General features: G+C 31.6%; 2 pseudogenes; one reads left to right on the top strand and one right to left on the bottom strand.

Moving 5' to 3' along the window:
* Nucleotides 1-2,693: 2,693 nt before the first annotated feature.
* LOC128171989 (uncharacterized) lies at nt 2,694-9,023 on the top strand (annotated as a pseudogene).
* Nucleotides 9,024-15,424: 6,401 nt separating this feature from the next.
* Nucleotides 15,425-16,525, bottom strand: LOC128174422 (uncharacterized; annotated as a pseudogene).
* Nucleotides 16,526-23,573: the final 7,048 nt, after the last annotated feature.

Here is a 23,573-nt window from a genome sequence, read left to right as displayed (position 1 = left end):
CAAGAAAAAAGTGACAGTTGTTGCTATTGTAAATAGGTTTAAAAGGGGGAGGGGGAATGAAAAAGGCACTTTAAAAAACAGCGAAAATGTTTGATTTAAACACAGTTTAGAACCATTATTGTCGCTTTTCGTTAAACCAGGCCTAGCTGTAATATCAGATGTATTCAAGTGTCATTCAGCAACATAAAACTGTAAATTTCTTGAATTTTGCCCGGCAAGGGACTGAACGGCAAAGCCAACAAATTTGGAAAAAGTTATCTATTTCTGCATACTGAACAGGAAAATAATGAACTCATTTTTTGGTAGGCCAAATGTTGTTAGTTGCATGATTCCCCAGTAGGTGTTTAGACGCTATGATGGGATCAAACTGGATATATAGAATCATATCATTTATGCATAAAAAAAGTTTACAATTTGTGTTTACTTTTACTTATATTAGATTGAAACTGAATGCATACTCGAGACAAAAGCCAAACAGCTTTCGACTAAAATGCAACTTTATATGTCCTTCAGAATAATGATTCTGATTTTGACGGGAAGGCATTTAGCATATTTTATTCAAAAATCTTATTTTCTTGTTCTGCTATTGAGCTTTAATTTAAAGTAGAATTCATATTTAGAGAAGAAAATAAATCAGTCCATCAAAGTTAAGATATCAAGAAAGTTTACACCCTATTGGGCATAGTTCAGTCTCGGGGTAATGGTTTTTTTAATGATATGCTTAGCAAGGCTGAATTATGTTTCTGAGGTATGTTGACTCATGAATGAATGTTCTTAAAAGGGAGAAATAATGCAAACTTAAACTTTTTTATTGAAATGCCTGCTTACGAAGAATAATTTCTGTCTAGTTCCTGCCGATTGGCGGGCGGGGGGGGGGGGGGGCATGAATACTTACGTTTTTAGATTTTAGTTTATAATGAAAAGAAAACATACCAAAGTAACCTTTTAGAGACTTCAACTCTTATGATCTTAAGGTTTTAAGTTTGTTGCATGCTTTCAGGTAAGGGCAAAGGAAGGGGTTGGTCATTGGAATATTTTACATTTTTTTTTTTACTTCAGAGTGAATCTTTATAAAATGCGAACGCCCGCCAGATCGCCAGTTTCTGAGGAAATTTAGCGTGTACTTCTGATTAGGTTAGGGTTTTTCCCTTAGTTGAAGTAGTATTGTTTTGTTTCTGGACGGAACTTTTTCTTGTTCAATTGTTTAAACTTTTTATGTTTTATTCCTTTTATAGTTCAATTAAATAAAAAGTAGATTTACAAGCGCTTACTGGCGTAAAATATCCAATTCCTGGTGAACGTAGATAACAATCAAATTTTTTTCTTTGAAACGTGACTTTTGACAAATGATATAGGGTGTTTTTTTTGTTAATCAGAAATAAATTTTATAGTTTTAATTTGCATCAAAACTAATTTTTTTTTATTAGAAATGGTTCAATCTTTTCCAGGTATACTCCAGGTGCTGATTCGATATTCAATGTGACTGACATTTATGATTCTACAAGTTTTGATTGTATGCAATCGTCCTAGAGTAGCGCAGCTATAATTTTTTTTAACCAATATCTACATCTGCAAATGTTTTTTTTTTCCTTTAATTACCTAATTTGAGCAAAGATTTGGTCAAAAGGCCACAATGGTGCAAGACAATCTGGATTATTACCTTTTTGCTAAGTACACAAATAGTTCTTAGAAAAAGGACGCTGGTAAGTATTTGAAGTAACGCATTACCTTCGTCTGTGTTTGACCGTCATATGTCATGTGTCGTAAAACATATAGTTCACAGAAGGGAAACCCATTTTGCTATAACGTTGACAGCTTTTCACTTGTTCAGTGTTTAGTCCCTATTCTTATAAAGTTAAATAAAAACAAAAGAAACTTATTTATATGTCTTTTGGTTATTCTTGTCAATATTAAGAGTTTTTTCTTTCAAAGGCAGATATTGTGTTGGATACATGTTTGGGATATGTTGGAATTTTATCTGATGGATATCAGAATCGACTTTTAAAAGGGGCTTTGTTTTAATAATGTGTCTAAGGATAAATTTTTATAATTTTTGGAATGGAAACAGTTTATTTGTGTTTTAATATCAAAGAACAGATGTATGATATATAGACAAACGCCTTCTACCAACATTAGGATATTCATGCATGGTCAGGGATCCTAAGGCAGAGTCAGTATGATCATGTCGTTAACATTTATTAAATATTAAAAAATCGTTTTTTACCCATGAAAATTTAAGAAAAAAATAATAATGCAAACATCAAAATAAGAGAGTGAGGGAAACGGTCAGAGAAGTCTCGGATTAGGGTTTAGACTCCACAATAAAGCTTCATATGTTAACATGGGACTCGCTGACAAGTCAGTCTAAGGGCAAGGGTTATCAGGTTATCGTCAAGGCATGTACATATGAATTATATATGGTCTATGTTTTTAATGTTATAGTGTTAGTTATTTCGATCGATAAACATTGAATATCCGGTATTTTCCTAATGTATTGCTAGTCACTGTTTTATATAGAGTGCTTTAATGATTTGAATGTTTGAGTGCTACATGTATGCCTCTATTCTAATAAAGTTAAATTGAAAAAAAAAAATAAAAAAAAAACAAAAACGTATATATGTATCTGTTGTTCTTGTAAATATTTACACGGTTTCTTTCAAAGGCAGACATTGTGTTGGATACATGCTTGGTAGATGCTGGAATGTTATCAGATGGATCTCTGAATCATGTGAGTTTATTTCTTTACGACTATTTAATTGGGCTTTTTATTAAATATTTGTCTCAGGGTCAATTTTTAAAAATCTTTAAATGGAAACAGTTTATTTGTGTTGAAATTTCGAAGAACAGACGTCCATTGAATGATTTAAGGACAATCGCATATTATACTATTACTTATACCACGATTAAAACGCCCATGAAATCCACTACCAACATTGTTAATTCATGCATACGGTCCACTGTTCAGGGATTCAGAGTCTAGGGTGGGGTCAATATGATCATATAGTTAGCAAGCATTAAATATTAATAAGCCGTATTTTCTTTACCCATGTGGATTTAAGAAAAATGTAAATGCAAACGTCAAACAATTACACTCCGCAATGAAGCTTAATATGCAAACGTGAGACTGCCTGAACAATTTAAATCAATTAAGGGGCCAGGTTTATCAGGTTATCGTTAAGACATGTATATATTTTAGATATGGTCTATGTTTTTGATGTTATGGTGTTAGTTCTCCTGATCGATAAAAATTAAATATGTAGTATATAAATGGAACCTTTTTTATCTTTAATAGTCTAGAAAGGCTGCTAAATTTCCCTATATATTGTTTCTAATAACTGTTTTTTCTATTTTTCAGTGTTATGTCCCTATACCAAAAAAGCTATATTGAAACAAAAGAAACTTATTCAATATATGTCTATCGGTTATTCTTGTAAATATTTACACGGATTATTTTTCTTTCAAAGGCAGATATTGTGTTGGAACATGTTTGGTAGATGTTGGAATTTTATCCGATGGGTATTAGAATCAGGTGAGTTTATTTTACGACTTTTAAAATGATTTATAGACAAATGTGATTTTTTACATTTACTTTTACCACGGTTGAAATGCTCATGAAGTCCTCTACCAATATTGTGAGATTCATGCACATGATCCTATGGTAAGAGATTCAGATCTAGGGTGTGGTCAATTTGATCATATCGTCAACATTATTAAATCTTAGAAAAATAGTGTTCTCTTTCTCAAACGTTAAAAAATTAGAGTGAAGGAAACAGCAAGATAGTCTCGGATTAGGGTTCAGACTCCTTATTGAAAACGTGAGACTCACTGACAAATCAATCTAGAGCTCGGGTTATCAGATTATCGTTAAGGCATATAAATTTGAATATGATTTATGTTTTTAAATTGTTAGTGTGTTTGTTCCATTTAACATGCACTATAAAAAGAAGATAACCTACTTACGTTTTAATGGTATAGGAAGGCTGCCTAATTCTCCCTGTGTATTGTTTCTAGTCACTTTTTTAATCAGAGTTCTTCAGTGTTAAGTTCCTATTTGAATAATTTAAATTGGAACAATGGAAACTTCTTTATGTATCAATTGGTTATTCTTTTAAAGATTTACACGGTTCCTTCTTATTTCAAAGGCAGATATTATGTTGGAAACATATTTTGTACACGTTGGAATATTATCAGACGGATATTCCAATTAGGTGAGTTTATTTTACAACTATTAAAACGTGTTTGCTTATAAATTACGTATCTTCTGATCAATTCTTATAATTCTTTGAGTGAAAAAAGTTGATCTGTATTTTCATATCGACGAACACATACAGTTTCCCTATGTATTGTTTCTAATCACTTTTACATCCGATTACTTCAACGAAATTGTTTTGTGTTAGATCCATTTTTTGATGAATTAAAAAAAAATTGCTTATTGATGCATCGATTTATTATTTTTTCAATATTTATACATGTTTTTTTCTTGGTTTTAAAGTAATCCGAGTATCGCACTACGTCATAATACGGATTTTACAATATTGGTTCGACTTTTACAAAGCGTTTTTGATACCCGGTATTTGATTTTACATCGCTGTTGTAAACAGTGGAAATAATAAGCAATTAGAACGGTAATATATGTATTCTATGAGAGATAGAAATGATTAATGTTGAGAAACTCGATTCTGTTAAAGTAAAATGAAAAACGAAGTTTCTGATTAACCAGGATCTCAGGTATGCTTATATCTTCTTTGTTTTGACCCCCCCCCCCCGAATTTTTCTTTTTCTTTTACTAAAACCGGTTTAAATTTAGAGACAGAAGCTATTTCGAATTTAATCAATCATCAATTAATTAATGTTTAAATGATATCTTACATTGTTGACAGATCTAGGCAGAAAACTGTTGCAAAATGTGATTTTTACGGATTTTTTTCGTCAGGGTCTACTTGGTTTAGAGCTTATAGCGTGAAAAGTAATCCTCAACGTATAATTTATTTTACCAAATCTTTTTTCTAAGATGTCAATCTATAAAATAAACACCATGAATTTAAGTTTGAGTCCATAAAATAGTAAAAACGATTACCAAACGCGATATTAGCATTGCATTTTTTATACTCTATTTTGATACAATAGGTCCATAAAGCGTACTTACTTACAAAAATTTGCGCAAAATTATTGATGAGATATGGCTTAAATAAATATTTATACTCTATTTTGTATGTTTAGTTCTAATTTTCTCAAAATTGGTAATTATTTTTAGGAAAAACGGACGTCTGGCAAATTTCATAATTGTCAATAATTTTCGCAAGGGGGTACACCCGTCTGAGAGGTGATAACAAACAAACTAGCATGTAAACATACATATTTTCTTTTGTATATGTATTGCTAGAATGTATATTTATCGTTTTAAGCTAAACCTTTAATGATTGAGCCCATTTAGTGCCGAGTATGAACTACCTTAAAGGCACATATTGTGTTGGAAACCTCTGTTGTGCATGTTGGGATTTTATTAGACGGAAATTCCAATCAAGTGCGTTTATTTTATGTCAATTAAAACGTGTTTGTTTTTTTAGAGTTTCGTTTCTTCTTATCAATTCTATAATTCTTTGATTGAAAAAGCAGATTTGCATTTTCATATCAAAGAACAGATAAATTGTTATCTATGTGTTGTTTCTAATCATTCTTTTCATTAAGTTTCTTCAATAAACTAAAATTTGCAGTGTTCTTATATTTTTTTCAAATTTAAACAAAGAAAAACCGTTTTACGAGGGTTTTTAGATAAGTGGGCGGACAAGTTCGATTGTGAGCGGAGTATTAACGTAATACAAGCGAAACTTTCCAGATTTAACCCTGACGTATTCTCTAAGGAACATGTACAGATTTGTTTGTTTCCAATGCACCATAAAAAATATACAGCTTTATTATTTTGATAAGATACGCTTCATGAAGCAAGTCAGTATTTTTAAATTTTGTTAACGATATTTACGCATTATTAACGATATTTCAAATGACATCACAATAACTTTTGAAGGTCATTTTGGAAAATTTTCAATTAAATTGAAAAAAAATTCTAACCGAATTTGAACGAACAACGCTTCAAAAAAATAAGTCAAAATCGTTGACGTCAGTGGACATCTTGGAGCACCGGGCCTTCATTTAATTTTGTGTGCACGCAGGGAAATCTACGATGGAGACCAGCTGAGAGTCTGGATGAACGAGACTAGAGTTCAATTTTGCTTGGGTCCATGCAATTTCTCATTACTGTCTCGATTACTGATACGTAGTTTATTTGAATAATTCTTTGAATATTACACAACGTGATTCATACTGGGTTTTCATGAAATTCATGTGGGAGAATTCATATGATAAAAAATGTGCGTAATTCAAATACATATAGGAAACTACTTGCCATGCAAAATAATATATCGTTGATTTTAAGATAAATAATAATCGATAAAATCAACTCCCGTCAGTACTTCAGTACTTTGATTCAGTGTTAAGTCCCTCTTCTAATAAAGGTTTTTCTTTTCTTTTTTTAATTGAAACATAAAAAAGATTAGATTAGTTTTTCTTGACAAAGTATGCACGTATTTTTTGTTTCAAAGGCAGATGTCGTGTTAGAAACTTCTTATGTACATGTTGGCATTTTACCAAAGGGAATTTCCAATCAGGGGTTCTTATTTTACGACGATTTAAGTGGCTTTTTCAAAGTCAAGTTTCTTCTGATCAATTGTAAAGATGCTAATTTATATTTTCATATCGAAGAACAGATAAATTGTCCCTATGTATTGTTTCTTATCAGTAGTTTAATTTGAGTACTTCAATTGAATTGTTTAATGTTTTTAATGATTTATAGCTGTACATTCAAGTCCCTGAAATTCTATACTAAGATGAAAAATAAGAATTATTTTAGTAGGTAAAGATATCCGAACGTAGAACATTTCTTAGTTACCATCGAGCTACAGCTTAATGTAAACCCAAAGTTGATCTTAAGATGTTCCTAACTTTTTTCCTTAGTCATATTTTCTAAACACTAGGGTCATATCCTAGGAAGATTTTGTGAACATGCCTGCGGGTTTTTAAATTTTCATACAATGGGAAATAGTTTCTTTTTTATATTTAACAGCAAAAAGGTTCGTTGGACAAACTATTTTTTGCAGGCGGGAATCAGGTAAGTTTATATGTTGCAATAGTGAAACCTTTTTAATCTTTATTGGGTATTTTCTGGCAATTTTTGCCACTTCTAAGTTTTCAACTTTTTATGTATAATTAATATATAACTATTTTGTCTGAAATTCATTTAAAGTAAATAACACATTTTTCATCTCAAAAACATCCTATCTGGGACAGTTGGAACAGTTAACAATGTGTTAAAAATATACTTTTTCTTGACTAATAACAGAGAAACAAACCAAACAAACATTGTATTCTAATGCTTTGTTGTTTCAATTTAATTTAGATTTGCATTCTAATTATCAAAGTTTTGTCTATCAGCTGTATCTGAAAACCCGCAAAAAAATTAAAATTATATCTGAACGCAATTGTACACATATTTGCACTTGCCATTGCAGTGATGAAAGATTATATGTTTTGTAAAATTAAATTTTTCAACAACCAGGATACGTCCGAACGTACCTTTAATTTTTTTTTGGTAAAGAATGTAAACGTGATATGCAAACCCAGTAAAAAAAAAACCCATATCTTTAGTTTCAAATCTAATCATTGTCTTAATTAACCGACATTCATAGCTTTTTTTCTTTGAGTTTACAATTTACTATTGTTAACGTCTTTTTTTCTTCTTATCGATTTTTTAAGTTGGTCAAATTTTCCATTTATCAAACGTTATACATATATATGCAGAATTGTACATGTATAATGATTTTGTAAAAGTTTAAGTAAGAAATAATAAAGTAGGCACGTATCATCGTTTCCAGTACTGGCAGTAAAGAATAAGAGACATTGATAATTTTGTTCATAATGAATAAAGAAAGAAAGAAATAAAAGGTATACGTGAGGTTATTCTTGATATTGTCGTTATCATGTTAATATACATTTATATTTTTTATCTTTTTTTGCATTTAATGCAACTGTATTGTTAATATACATTCTATACTCAACCTTCATCCGGTTACACAGTTATCTAACATATTTCTGTAAAGGTTTTTTTACGGAAGTTTTTAATAAATATATACCCTGAAGAACTTGAAATTGATCTAGAAAAAATGATAGGTATAATGCTTATTTTAATGTAATTTATCTATGTTGAAATTAATTACACATGAGACACTCACACATTACAGCCTCTGATTTTTAAAACCGTATGCATATATCTGCTTTCACACTGTTTTAATTCCTAACTCTTGATAGATTTATATTACTGTCAAAACGACCAAGCATACAATGCATTCGAACATTTCTGTGGAAGATTTCTTCAGGATATATCATTGAGAAAACTTAATGTTGACGAACCAACTGTTGGACGAATTTTCTTAGTCCTTGAGTTGCCTTCAAAAAACATGCAAAACAATGAAGACGTACTCTCCAAAGACATTGGAGACATTATAAAAAAACATTTGCTAAAAGGTAATTGTTAAAAATGTTTGAGGTTTTACTACGCAATTTAAGTCTTTATTTTAGATCATATTTTGAATAAGAAACATTTAAGCAATACTTAATCACTTTTCATTTCAATTTTTAAAATCTAAATATTGAGCTCAATGAGATATGACGTGCATGACGTTTCTTATTGCCTTGATTGTTTTTTTTTCACTCTAGAAAACGAAGATATCATACTAGTTCAGATATCATTTGATGGAAACAACATTGAAAGTCCGCCTAATTTGATGACTGATGACACATTCGAGAGAATCAAAATACGCCTTAACCGAAACTTTGCTTCGTATATAAACGTAGTTTACACGGGTAAACATAACTTTGAAAAATGCGATATAAATAGAAAAGCGGCCTACAAGTTGATGTCTTTATCAAGGAAGGTAAAAAGAAACATATTTCGAAAGATAATTGGTTAATATTTGATTGCACTGATGGTTCTGCAAATAGCTCGTTTCGGAGGTTTTATGTAAAGAAATGACTTGACAGAATAATGTGTCGGTGCCTAGATTACAATTAAAGTTTACAAATTCAAACTAAAAACAGATTTTGTGTAAATGCATTTCGAAGTTGTAATAAGTCTATACTATGTGCTACTTTAAAAAAAAAGTATTTCTGTCTCGTGGAGAAAAAATATCGAAACTATCAAGTACATACACATTCAATTTATTATTATCAATCAACTTTTTTCTGGATGAAAATTTGGTGATAAAATGATATCATATGCTTGAAAAACTGCTTTAAATAAGAGGAAAATCTGAAAAAAAGGTTCTTAAAACAAAATTGATTGAAAAAGTCTTAGATTACTTAAGCAATGGAAAAATAATATAAGGATAAAAAAAAGAATTAAAATTTAAAGGCCAATGCATAAGGTAGAGAGCATAGTTAATTGAAGAATGTGAAAACTACATATTTTTAAAATATTTCATCTAGAATTTATTAGGGCTGTCATGGTTCTTAAATGTTTCGGGTCGGGTCGTAAAATTTTCGGTTCAGTTTTGGGTTTTTCGGTTCGGGTCAACTTTCAAGTTTTTTGTAACTTCAAAGGTTTATTTTTTTTTCTATTTCTACACTCTTTCATAACAATCTTTAACACAATAACTAGTTTCCTGATTAGAAATTTAAATTCAATTTGATGATTTTAAATTAAATAAAAAAAAAAACTATATTAGTTCCAATCATAGAATAAATTCACCACATATAACTTACTGAACATTTTAAAGCCTTATGTACTACAAAGGATTATTAGAAATCAATCATTGTAAACTTCTGTTTTCATTATGAGGTTCCTTTCTTGATAGTAATAAATTAAGTTTACCTGTGGCCGATTTTTCAATACATGTCTTTCGATTCGTTTTAAGATCTTTATGCTTATTTTAATAAATGGTTACAGGAAATCTGATAAATTAAACATGTTAACAAAGTAAGTAATATTTATTTTTTTGAAACGAGTAAAATATATAATATATTCATGTATTTTCAAGTTGCAGGTAATGCACACCGTGTGTTCTGTTTTCAGTAACGACGCAGATTTTCCCACATTATTTTGGATGGATTTGACTTCTGGCTTTCCTAATTCAATCTCACTATTATTAAATCAAAGGAAATTCTTACCCTAGACATTTCTATTAACAAATATTGAAATTTGTTCGATGTCCTAATCGTAAGCCGCCATCTTTGTTTTAATGAACAAGTATTTCTCCTTTATACACAGGTAAATCGCATGATGCTTTTATTTAGGATGAATGAATAATCGGTATACATGGCCAAAACTGTTGTATACATGTCATTGTTTGATTAAAACTACGAGTCCACACTACTACTGAACCTTTCATTTTCGACGCCATTTGTCATACAGATTCTATTACACCTATCGGAACCGAACCGAAATCCGGAAAAACAGAACCGAAACCGAACCGAACAAATTGTTCCGCGGTTCTCGGTTTTTTCTTTGGGTACCCGTGACAGCCCTAGTATTTATGCAAGTAAAATAATTCCAGCGATTAAAAGAGAAAATTGCTTATGTACTTGCCAAAACTGCTCACATTTGGAAATTTTGAATGTAATAATAAGTGTTTATAACAATTGTATAATGGAAGATAACATTTAAATATTTACAATTTAAGAAAAATATTCAAAAAGTTTTATAACTAAACAATAAAGATTTTGATGACTTGAAGTAGAAAATAACCAGCACTAGGGTACTTAAATTTCTATTAAAATGACAGAAGCATATAAAAGTGCATGTCAGACGATTTTTATTTTGAAATTTGTGCTTGTTTCTTGAAGATTTTTAAAATAAAACAATAAACGAGGCATATTTACATTAAATTTAAACATACAAACATGTATACTTTAAGCAAAACAAATTTCACATTAAAGCGGTGTACCACCAGTCTATAAAACATTGTATATAAATTAACTCTCAGGTTGTATTGTTTAAAGAATAAATAACCTGGTTCTTTATAATTTTAAAAAGGCAGATGTTTTTTTTTTTTTTTTTTATTATGCGATTTACTGAACATATTATGTACCCACTGCTGATTTTTGAATTTAAAAAAGGTTTTGTCTTTCTTGAAAATTATTGTTTTAATTAAAGCTCTGAAACCTTGGACAATCAATTAAAAGATGAATGGTTTTCATTATAATAATAAAATGTGTGTCATTAAAATTGGTGCAGTTCAGAGTGTGTGTTTTTATTACAGACCTGAAGCCTATACGATCTTTGGACACCCATTTATATTAGAATTATGGTAAAATGCCAACTTCACTATTTTACTCTATTCAAGCCCCAACGTGCATTTTTTTGTCATGGCATATAAGCAAAGAATAAAAGAAATGTAAATTAAATGCCTTTGAATTACAACATAAATTTATAATGAAAATGCCTTTTGTGTATCGACATCAAATTAGTATGTTTAAATACAAACCATTGCATAACACGATGTAATTATAATCAGGGCGATAATAAAGTCTTCAAAACGACCGAGGACACCATTGGGGGTTAGTATGACCAACATGGGTTGGACTTGAAAAAAATATTAAACTCTTGATTATTTTTCTTTCTGAAATTTTATGATGTTCCTCATGAGTCATTTAATGCATATCAGGAAAACAGATATGACCCGAGGAACAAAAATACTTATGATTTATGGGTAGGGATCTTGCCCGTAATCAAGATGTTTGGGCACTTCCTGTTCCAGGAGGGGTAAGGACCACCCCGGAGTCCCCATTACCTACATACCATTTGATACTGTTTGAAACAATTAACAAGCTACTTTACACAATGAACAAAAATAAATATGGTTTAGCGGTCAGGATCCAAACCGTAATGGGGTATAAATTAATTTTTAATTTCTAGGGTTTGGGGGATGGCCCCAGGAATCAGATCTAACAAATCGAATACAATGTCTGTGATAGTCAATATATGCTTTTGAAAATAATAAAATAAATTAATTAAATTTTATAATTTATAACCATTTGCATTAGAGTGAAAAAAAATTTTCTCAAAGGATTCAATGTCAAACCCCACTCCCATCAGACCCCCAAGTATGTGGTTGACCAACCCCAAAGTTGAAAAGTGGGTGCTCAATAAGGTATGCAGACCTATCCTATCCTAAAGTTTTGTACAATTCTGTAGAATTCAGTCTCTGAGAAATGCGATGTACAAGTTCAGGGGCGAAAAAGAGGAACACTCAGAAGCGTAAAAAAAGCCTTCTAATTTCGCTCGGGAGACTTCAAAATCAAAAATCAAATATTGGTAAACGGATTCTTGTTAACGGCAAAAAAATATTTTCAAAAAGCTAATTACTATACATACACATTCAATAACTGTAATCAGCAATCTTTAACAAAATATACCATATCAAAAAATACTGAACAAAGTTATTTGCAAAGCAACGAACAGTTTTCTTTCGTTTCAGCTACGATGCCAAAAAGAAAGATTAACAATTGACACGTAGGGTGTTTTTTTTCATAATGTAATACTTGTGCGAAATTTTTTATAAACAGAAGGCATATTCTTAACGAAATTAAGATCTAGTTTGTTGTTGAAGGATTCTTAATATAACTTTGGGTGTATATAGTGCCGTTACTCATATACAATTTTAGCATTACATTTAATTCAGATATCATAAAAACCGACCGAGCTTTTTTTTACTTATTTGCTTGCACAAATTGGTTTAAAAGCGGTCCTGTGGTCACATCGCTTACCTTAGTAGCATTTGCTTAATCTCTGATTTACGCAGCTTACTCTAATAAAATCAAATAAAGTCAAATACCAATACTAATGTTTGTGTTGTTTCAGTAGTTGTTGTACCAAAAAATAAGAATTTGGATGGTTTCATATATAATTATCCTGCAAAATATAGCTTTGCATTTCTAAATAAGAAACATTTTAAAGATGTTTACCCACACATTCCTTTACCTTTTTAAACATCTCTTGGGACCCATCAAAGGTTTGAATGGGATGTTTGTGTTAATTATATAGCAAAAAGAGCGGCTGGTGGTGCTTTCTTTACTTCTTGAAATCCGACACACAACGCCAAAGAGACATGGTTGGTTTATAACTCGACCCGCAGTGATCACGAAACTATCACTTGTTCTCTCCAAAATAAACAGTTCTGGTGAACAGTAAGTTCACTGTGGCGTGTAAAGTAAGTTTTTTTTCTTTAGACTATAAATTTATAGCTTTACCATACATGATGTTGCAAAAATCTTTTTAAAATGAGATACTATCGTCTAGTTACCCGCTGGATTGACTCAAGGTTCAAGCTGACTAACATGAAAAATATGTTTTCAGGTTTTTTTTAGTCTGCCAATTAGCCAAACGCACAAATTACAGGTAAACGTGATAATCTATCAGCATTCCCGTGCTTCTAAGTACTTCTGTCGAAATTGTATCCAGCTAGGGATGGGACGTACCTTTGCAGCCTTATAAGTGTTGTGTTTGCGATAACTTTTTGGGACCACATATAGAGATAAGATGTTCATGATTTGTGATGAGAGAGAGAGAGAGAGAGAGAGAGAGAGAGAGAGAGAGTGTTTGTATGGTTAAATGGGACCACATTTTTGGGCCAATTTTACCTCATACTCTATTTCTTTCTCTTTCTCTCTTTCTTTATCCCTCTCTCTTTCATACGAAACGTCTGGTTGAACTTTATATTCATAAAAGAAACGCAAAGTTACTTTTCTTTTACTTTTGTGTACTGAAACCTACTGCCTTCTGAATCAGCAGCATCACATCGAATTATGAATTTACATTTTGTTTAATGTGTTGTTAGAATTTAATGATATATTTTGATATGCTTATAATTTTTTTCACAGTGTAAACTAACAAAACAACTGATTGTTTTATCAATTGAAGAGGTTGGTTTATCTTCAGATTGTCCATCAATTCAACCGTAACAGTTTTATATACTCGTGTCTGTCATTTAGCCAAGAAAAACTCTGAATATTTAATCTTGAAAAAGGCATTGTGTTTTCTCTATCTTTAAATACAGCTCTTATTCTGAAGTTATAAAATTACAAGGTGTTTTGCTGAGAAATTTTTAATCTCCCATAATAGAATTTTCAATGTAAAATAAACCAACAAATACATTTGTTTTGTTATATTATATAAATTGTTTATTTTCATATGAAGTTTGAATGTAATCTATTATTGTTCGTGATTTATTCAATTCCTTACAGAAATTTTTTAACTGTTAAATACAAATGTATCTATAATTTATATTCATGACATTTCTGCCTCCATCAATCCAAGGGTTTGATATATGGGGTAAAAAAAAAAATTAAATACAAATACATAAATTAAAAAAAAGTCAAAATCCAAACCCCTAAAAATATTATAACAAGCGCCGTGCCAAGCTCCAGTAAGCCTTGCGAACTCTAAAGTTGTTTTGGCGTCAGTAATTTCCCTGTACATTGCACACGACTCCCACTAACATGTTTGCGAAAGCTAATAAAATTATACATCGACGTACAAATTCGAAATATTAAGTTTTAAAGAAATCCAGAAGAGTATTCAATTTGTACGCTATTGCATCGAATTTATACACCACAGTTTTCTTAAAGAGGTTCGCTCCTTACGTTTTGGGTAGCCATTTTGGGTCACCTCTAGTCTGAAAATTTTGCATCACATATTCATTCTAGTAGTATATTTATATTTTACAATGCCCAAAAAAAACTATACGGTATAAAATTGTTTTTAAAAAATAACATTTTAATAGAATTTAGTAAGAGACTATATTTTTAAAAATATTTTTAAAATTGGCAGCCCATTCTAAGAAAGTCGAAACAGTTTCTAATATTTTGCACGATATTGAACACCCAACGTGAAGGCATCTGTCGGTGTAATGAGCCTCATTAATGTAAATTCCCAAAAGTTCAAAGTCCCTTGGGTAAATTGGCAGAAGGCCAAAGCATTTCAATGTCGAGCTTGGCTAATAGAGCCCTGGGTCCTATCGTGCCAATGGTCTGGACCACTGTTTCGAATGAAGTATATGTAACCGTTGTGAACTGTGGATCTATGTTTTCATTGATACTAAACGAGAGTTGGTAGGATAAGTGTGTTATCATACGCCATCCTTCATCAGCTTTGGGTACGACGCCTATGGGAGATACATGTCAATTAGGCATGGGGAAAGTAAGTATTGGCCAGACATTCGACCTGCCAAAACTTTAATACGTATTTTTTTCCAAAAGAACATCCCCATTGTCAGAGGCTGCACACAAGTTTTTTTAATACTTCGAAATGCGTGGTCCAGAGTATTGTAATTTAAAGCCATGTTTTAGCCCATCCTCCAAATACCTTCCTGAGACACTATCTGAGTATTGATTCAAATAATTGATAATTGGAGAATATCCTAGGACCCATTTGTCTTTGGGGTTGACGAGAGTTCCCGTCACGATTGGTTGATGCGTGTTTGGTGAGGTGGTGACTAAGACCCGAATGTTGGGTAAGTTGTTGCGGACTGGAGTGGATGCCCGAAAGGTGTTATTTGAATGACTCGGAGTTGGGTTAGCACTGTTGCACATCATAGATGGCTGCGTGTCAATGCACTTAAGGCACCTGTGTATGTAATCAGATTGGAATCAAAGCATTGTGGCGAGGGGTATTTGAAGGTTTATGTGAATTTGTGGTCATGTATAGCAACCAAAGCTTTGTTTCTATGAATCCCCAGTCCTGTGAAGAGTTGTGTGCGATTCTCAACCTAAACTGTTCAACGTACGAAACCCTACTGTTTGAATTCTGTGCTTCTAAGCGAACATCGTGCATATATTTGAAAAGCTGCTGTGATTTCAGTGGCTGCACTGCTGTGTGGATGCTAAAATAAATGAGATATGCATCCGTCCATTTTTCTATAGAAGTTATTTTGGAAGTAGGTTTTGGTTGTGATATGATGTTACCCTGTGCATCAATTGTCAGAGTAGATGTTGGTTGGACATGAATGGGGTCCTTTACCAATAATGTTCCCAGATTGTCAAATTCCATTGTGATGATTTTTTGTTAAATTGTTTGGTTTACGTGATTGGTTGTGGAGTAGGCTGATGACTTGAGGTGATAGTGGAGGTTATGCCTGTATCTACGCATGTAGATGTGAGCCCAGTATCAACAGTTGAAATAACTCCAGGCAATAGAGTAGTAGTATGTTGTGTTGCTGCTACAGGGGGAATAAAAATCACAATACCCGCATGATCCTGGGCTTGCTGCTGTGGTGGGACTGCATGCTGCGGTGGGGCTGCCTGTTGTAACAGGGCAACCTGATGCAGTGAGACCGCCTAGGGGATGTTGGACTGCCTGGGGCTGTGGGAGTGCCAGGTGAGCCTTGACATCTTGTCTGTTGTGGTCAGCCTGCGTTAACCTGGTCTGTGTATCTGTCCTGTCGCCTGTTTTGGTTGCCTCTTTTGCCTTGGCACTCATGGTTGATCTTGTGATATTTTCAAACAAAGGCGAAAATTGTCATGAAATTAATTTGTGAATGAATTAATGTTAATTATTTACGTAAAATTCTATTAGTACATTTAGAAGATAAGCGAAGATAAGCATTAAATTTTTAATCAAGATCAAGTAATAGGCGCCATTAATCAGTACATTCAAGAAGTTATAGCATCTATAAATCCATACAATCAAAGGGCCTCTGAGCCATCGATTAGAAATAGGCGGTAGATTTGCCTTTTCGCACCTAAATGAAATTGATAAAAGTATTATTGGACAATTAATTTAATCTAAAGAATACACATTTTCACGGTAAATAAACGTGGCTTACCATTTTCTAAAAGAATCGAGAAAGGAAGTGTAAAACGAGACCTAATTCTAAAGTGACCCCTACTTGTTTTACTTTTAAATGAGACAATAAATGTATGTCTATTTGTATGCAAAGTATTTGAAAGATGTCATTACTAAAAATTTGTTCATGTGCGTTTTAATTTGATTACTCTAAAATTCTGTAGTATCTGTGTTGTGTTAATTATGTACTGGCCTTTGAAGCCACCGGTATAAAGCAAGAATTTTTAAACTGTAACTTAGATTTTGCTTATAAAGTCACTACACGTGTTCATCTTCATACTGTATTAAGACCATCATAAAATTATTGTTCAAACTATAAATATTTGTTTGATTTCTTAGGTTATTAATTTCTATGTCAAATTTTAGCAAACATTTCAGGGATTTTGTCATTTCTGTTTGGGGTCCTGTATTTCCAAACAAGAGGGCCATGGGCCACATCGATCACCTGAGGAACAATAGGTATGATAAAATCAGCTTAATGGAATCATATAAACTATCTGGACTATTCGAAATAAACAATTAAATCCTGTATAAATAAAATCCATCTTACCCCCTGGATATTCTTATGTTTATAATCATTAGTCCCTTTTCTAACAGGATGATTTAATAGTCATATCACATGTTCAGTATTTCAGTTCTCAAAATGGTCCTTAACAATTGTTTATATATGGGATATAAACCTACATCAAACTCTGAACCTTCTTGTGAGGCCGAAGAATTGCCCTGGGCCTATGTCTTAAAAATTATGAAGAATCATCTGACTGATTAGTTTCTGAGAAGAAGATTTTTTAAAAATTATTCTACATATTCCTATTTAAAGAGACTTGGACACGATTTGAGATCAACAATTTTATTTTCATTTTTTATGTATAAAATGGTTTACTGGTGCATTTTAAAAGATTGACCAAAATATTAAATGTTAAAGTCAAGTTACAAGCGAGATACAGAGGTAAGAATTGATTGTTATGTAAACAAAGCTCGAGTCTTATAGTTGTTTACAAAAAATGTAATGTAGAGAATTACCATTTCTTAGACAAAATTACATGTAAAAACAATTTAAACTTATTCAATATCTTCATAAATACTGTTATCAACAAAAGAAAGATACATTTGATTGAAACTTACACCAATACAACTCATATGACATAAATGACAATATTCGAGCTTTGTTTACAAAACAAAGAATTATGAGTTCTGTTTCTTGCTTATAACTTAATATTTGACTTTTAAATTTTGACAATGCATAAAAACTTCTCTTATTATCAGTATAAACATTGAAAATGGAAAAATAAAATTTGAAATTTTTCAGTAAAATCGTGTCCAAAGCCATTTAAAACTTTGACACCCCCTCCCAATTTTGGCCCACCCTACCCCCGGGGACCATGATTTTCACAACTTTAAATCTACACTACCTGAGGATGCTTCCAAACAAGTTTCAGCTTTCCCGGCTGATTAGTGTCTGAGAAGAAGATTTTAAACTTTGACCCCCATTGTGGCCCCACCCTACCCCCGGGGATCATGATTTTCACAACTTTGAATTTACACTACCTGAATATGCTTCCACACAAGTTTCAGCTATCCTGGTTGATTAGTTTTTGAGGAGAAGATTTTAAAAGATTGACTCTATATATTCCTATGTAAAACTTCGACTCCTCAATGTGGCCCCACCCTACTTCCGGGGGTCCTTATTTTCACAACTTTGAATTTACACTCCCTGAGGATGCTTCCACACAAGTTTCAGCTTTCCTGGCTTAATGGTTCTTGAGAGGAAGATTTTTGAAAAATTCTCAATTTTTTTATTATTGATTTCTCCCTTTGTAAAAAGGTGTGTCCCTTTATTTTCACAACTTTGAATCCCTTTTGCCTAAGGATGATTTGTGCAAAGTTTGGTTAAAATTGGCCCAGTAGTTCTTGAAGATGTTGAAAATGTGAGTAGTAATAGCGCTGTACAACTCATTAAAAAATAAGTAACTTTTTCCTCCAATATCATTATATTTACAAATTATAATTAATCAAGCGCTGTTGAAAGGTTTTATCTGCATAACAAATTTTACCTTGACAAAATATCTACGCTGATGTATTCACACGCGTTGGGGATAAACCGATATTCCTCGTAATTCACCAAAATTAAAACTTGAAATGCAAATCTTCCATATATTGATCACTGCTTGTTTTAAAGTTGGCAAAGTTTTGGGATAAAAACGGGATTTTAGTGAGATAATAATGCATAATAAGGATTTGAGAGGCATAATTTGACAACTTTTGACAACTATTACTAGAGTTGCTTAAACAATCTATATTGAATACCAGCTGAGAAAACGTATCACGAGTAAGACTTCTTAATTCTCAATATAAAGATGTTTGTCCAAGTATTGTTCTTAGGATGGCATTTAAATCAAGATTCACAAGATTGTAGATACCTTTAATCAATAACGACCGTTAAAATTTTTCAAAAATTTGTTTCCTTTAACTTCTTCAGGTTCATGTCGATTTCCAATTTGATAGTTTTTTAAATATTCGATAAGTGATACATGTATGTGTTGTATTAAATATACGTGTGCTATGTAGACATTGAACAGTCACTTTGAACTTCTTAATGTGAATTTTAATTAACTTCTTCTAAAAGCATACAACAGGCAAAATGATGGGACCTTTCCACATTGTGAATTTTAAAAGGAAAACAATGGTTTGATTGTCATATACTTGATTTTACGTACCTTTTTAGAATCTGGGATTTGAAATGTCATTCTACGTATTTCGTTTTCTGCTCATTGCCTGCGTAATCAATCTTTCTGTTAGATACTATCATAGAAATGGAGGGAATGGTGGAACAGTTAAACACGTGAAATTTGCAAACAGAAAACATGGCGACGAAAATGGCAAACATGAAAAAGATGGAGTCATAAATTTTGGAAATGGAAATAATATATTCGAAATAAACAATAGACATTTCAGTGATGATGGACTGGCATAAAGGTAATGGGTTACTTGGTGATCGACAGGTCAGAAATGGGGGACTCAGAGAATGGCAAAATGGTAATATCGGACTCAGAATTAACGATTGGCATGTCGGTATGGATTAATCGGCGATAGGCAAGTTGGAGATGACGGATTCGAAAACTGGGATAATGGTAGAAGGGTTTTATGATAGATTTGATCACGCCCCGATCGAAATTATCAGCTCATAATATTCAAAAAATGATTCCTTATCACTTATATCTATACTTATAAATCAAGGCATTTTGCAAATAAACTAAAAATGCCTGCACCAGAGAACTGACTTACACCTTTGATATTTCAACACATGGGTGATGATGTCCGTTAGGTATAATTGAATTTTATCTGATACGTTATTATTGTGAAATTAATCAAAAACCTACTTTCATTATCGATAAACAAGCCCAAAATAGCAAAAATGAGAGGAAGGTGGTGAACACACTTTTGCAGATCCAATATAGGGATCGTTTGGTATTTAAAGAAATTTGAATTTTACAGGGAGAGGGTGGACCCCCTAACCCCCCTCTAGATCCGCGCATGAAGAAAAAATTCGGACACAATATATACGGAAAAAATATATGATTCAACAATATTGCATTATGTCATTTATTTGTTAAGTGTTAATTCCCGCGCTCGGGCGGGTTATCATCTAGTTTATATAATTTTAAGCCATTTTAAGATTTAAGATTTAAATATAAATAAGCAAACCCCGCTGGTGCCCTAATTTCAAGTTATGGGTTATATAGTACAAAATCGATACGTAGTGTTATCACAGACAAAGACACTGGAAAATGTAAATATTATGAAATATCCCGAGGTCCGGTCAACATGGTGTGTAAATGAAGCGAGTAAAAAATGTAGGTGAAAAAGTGTTGAGTTCTTCATTAAAATAAAGTTAAGTTTTTAGATGAAAGGTATTTACAGCCTCAAAATGGTTTGTTATGAATAATTTGACTGTTATTTTCAATGCAGTTTCATTTATTTTCTCCAAAATTGTTTCGGAGCGATTCTGCATTCTTTTTGCTACATTACGGGTATATATATGAGATCATTTAACTGTAGTGCACGCATGGGTTAAAGTCTGATATTTTCTTAAATATATAGAAATCAATAGATGTTTTTGGTTGTTTTATATGATTATTTGCAGATAACTTATTTTGTCTGTGTAAATTTATCTTTGGATTTTTGTAAGATTGTGATTAGTTTAAAAAAAAATAAATAAAAACCTATTCCTGACTTGGACATTTTTTCAAATTATGGATAGGCCGGTAGAACATTATCTTATGGTATTACAAACATTAGACTTATTAGAGTGAAGACTAAAAGGTGTTCTTCGTAAACTTCTTACAAGCTATGTTGCACTTGCAAACAGAACAGGAATTTGTATACTAGTAATGCTTTAAATCTTTCTAAACAAATTAGTATTGTGAAGCAAATTTAAATGACAAAAAGAAACGTAAAACTATAGAGTTGTAATTTTGCACTGGCTAGTGGAAAAGATAGATTATGATGTGTCCAATATAAATGTCCTGGCGGCGTGTTCATGTGTATAAAGTGGCTTATCGTTTTCATAAAGATTAAAAGTTTACTTAGCTAGTCTGTGAGCAATATACTTCTTTACATGTAAACTAGAAAATTAAGAATGCGAAAGACATGTGATTATGATCATAAGAAATTCGGTTACCTGTAATACAGAAGAGAATCCAGCCGAAAATCGTACAAAGAAGACTGTTAGCCAACTTTAGGTCTGCAGATATTTAAGATGAAGTAATTGGAAACAGAAAATTGAAAATCTAAAGCAAAGATAATAAAATTAAATGTTTTGAATTTGTTCAAAGTGTGATATACTTATATCTTTCAGTGCAGTTTAATTTGATAAAAGATCACGATTGTTTTATTTACAATATGCATCCTGGAATAAACGTTAATCAATAAGATTTAGCTCACTATTTCGTAAACTATAGTAAACTTATGAATCAACAAACTAAATCATTTAATAACAATTTCTATTTTTACGAGTTTTACAATCTAGAAGCAAACGTTAACAGATATATTCTTGAATATATCAAAACCAATCAAATTGAATAAACGACCATAAGAGAATAACTAAGAAACATATTGTAGCCAATCATACAACAATTTTCGGAGAAAGGTCAATATGATTTCCTCGTTTATCAATAACTTTTCTCATCAAACGAAAAAGAAATTATTATTTCATAAAATGTATGTCTCAAAACTAGGATGTTCATATTTGAAAGTTTATAACAATTTGAATGGACTTGATGGTCTAATATAGTTTTATAACAATTAATTCATATTTAAAAAAAAATATTAGAAAAAGTGCTAAATTGTCGTTTGAAAATAAAGGTATACTGTCAATTTATAACATTCAACATAGTTAGTTCCCCCCTCATTCTTTCTTAGGAATCCTTATTAATAGTATAAATCTTCCAATGGTTAGAAAATTAAATCCACATTCTGAACATTTTATCATTTTTAACGTTGTTTGTGACTGTATTATAAACACACATGTAAAACACACAAAAAGATTTACCTTATCCAAACACAAATTAATCAACGATGAACTAATTTTGATACATTAAAATATATTTAAATATTAGATCAGGGCATTATCTCATGATTATGCCAAACGTCCGATTTATTAAAGTATAAAAAATGTTCCTTGAAATCTTCTTACAAGCTATGTAACAGTTGCAAACAGAACAGGAATGTGTATACTGCTTTACAACTTTCCTGACCAAATTAGTATTGTAAAGCAACATCAAAACACAAAAGAAACTAAAAATTGTACTTAAACTATCCAGTATAAAAGATAAATTATGAGGTACGAAATATAAATGCCCTGGCGGTTTGTTGTTGTATATGTATCGGCTGATCGTTTGTATCCAGTTAACAAGTTTACAAAACTTGTCTGTGAACATTAGACCCCACTCGTACATGTAAACTAAAATATTAAGAATAAGTAAGACAGGTGTACTCGATTATAAGAAACTCGGTTATCTGTTATACTGCAAGGAATGGAGCCACAAATCGTACGAAGCCATGCATTTGGCTGCAGGGACATTGAAAATAATATTGCTTATAATATGACTGAATTCAGATTATGATATAATTTTGTATCTTAAATTCTTAAATTTTATCTTAAATTGATAGATTATTTTAAAAGTTTGACCTTTTTACCGATTAATTGCTGGAAATAACGAAAAGATATGAGCGGCAATAATGGGTAATCGAACTTCCGGTAAATCGAAGGTCATGGACAGGGTTTAATTTTAGCCAGAAGTAAGTCGATATTGATGAAAATAAAATAAAAATTATTCCTCAAATTAAATAAATGATCAGTGCAGAGATTTGCCTATAAATTTTTACATGACAGCTTACTCAAAGAGAGTAATAAAGAAAAATTATATATTTTTCGGCAATAATGGGTACTCGCACGTTATGCATATTAAATCAAAAAGTTTTACAAATTTCCTGCAATGGTTGCGTTTGCAAACTTTTCAATACTATATTAAATGCATGGCTAAAATCTTAAAGTTAAAAAGACCAATAGTCGAAAAAAGATAATTGCATCAGAGTTCCTGATACAACATGTAACATTCAGGATTTCCTGATAACTTTTTCTTATACACCTTGTGTTCTAAATGCCTTAAAATGCCTTAAA

The sequence above is a fragment of the Crassostrea angulata genome, chromosome 2 (assembly GCF_025612915.1).
Source record: "Crassostrea angulata isolate pt1a10 chromosome 2, ASM2561291v2, whole genome shotgun sequence".
In the NCBI taxonomy this organism is placed as follows: domain Eukaryota; kingdom Metazoa; phylum Mollusca; class Bivalvia; order Ostreida; family Ostreidae; genus Magallana; species Magallana angulata.
This window is presented reverse-complemented; position numbering and strand designations above follow the sequence as displayed.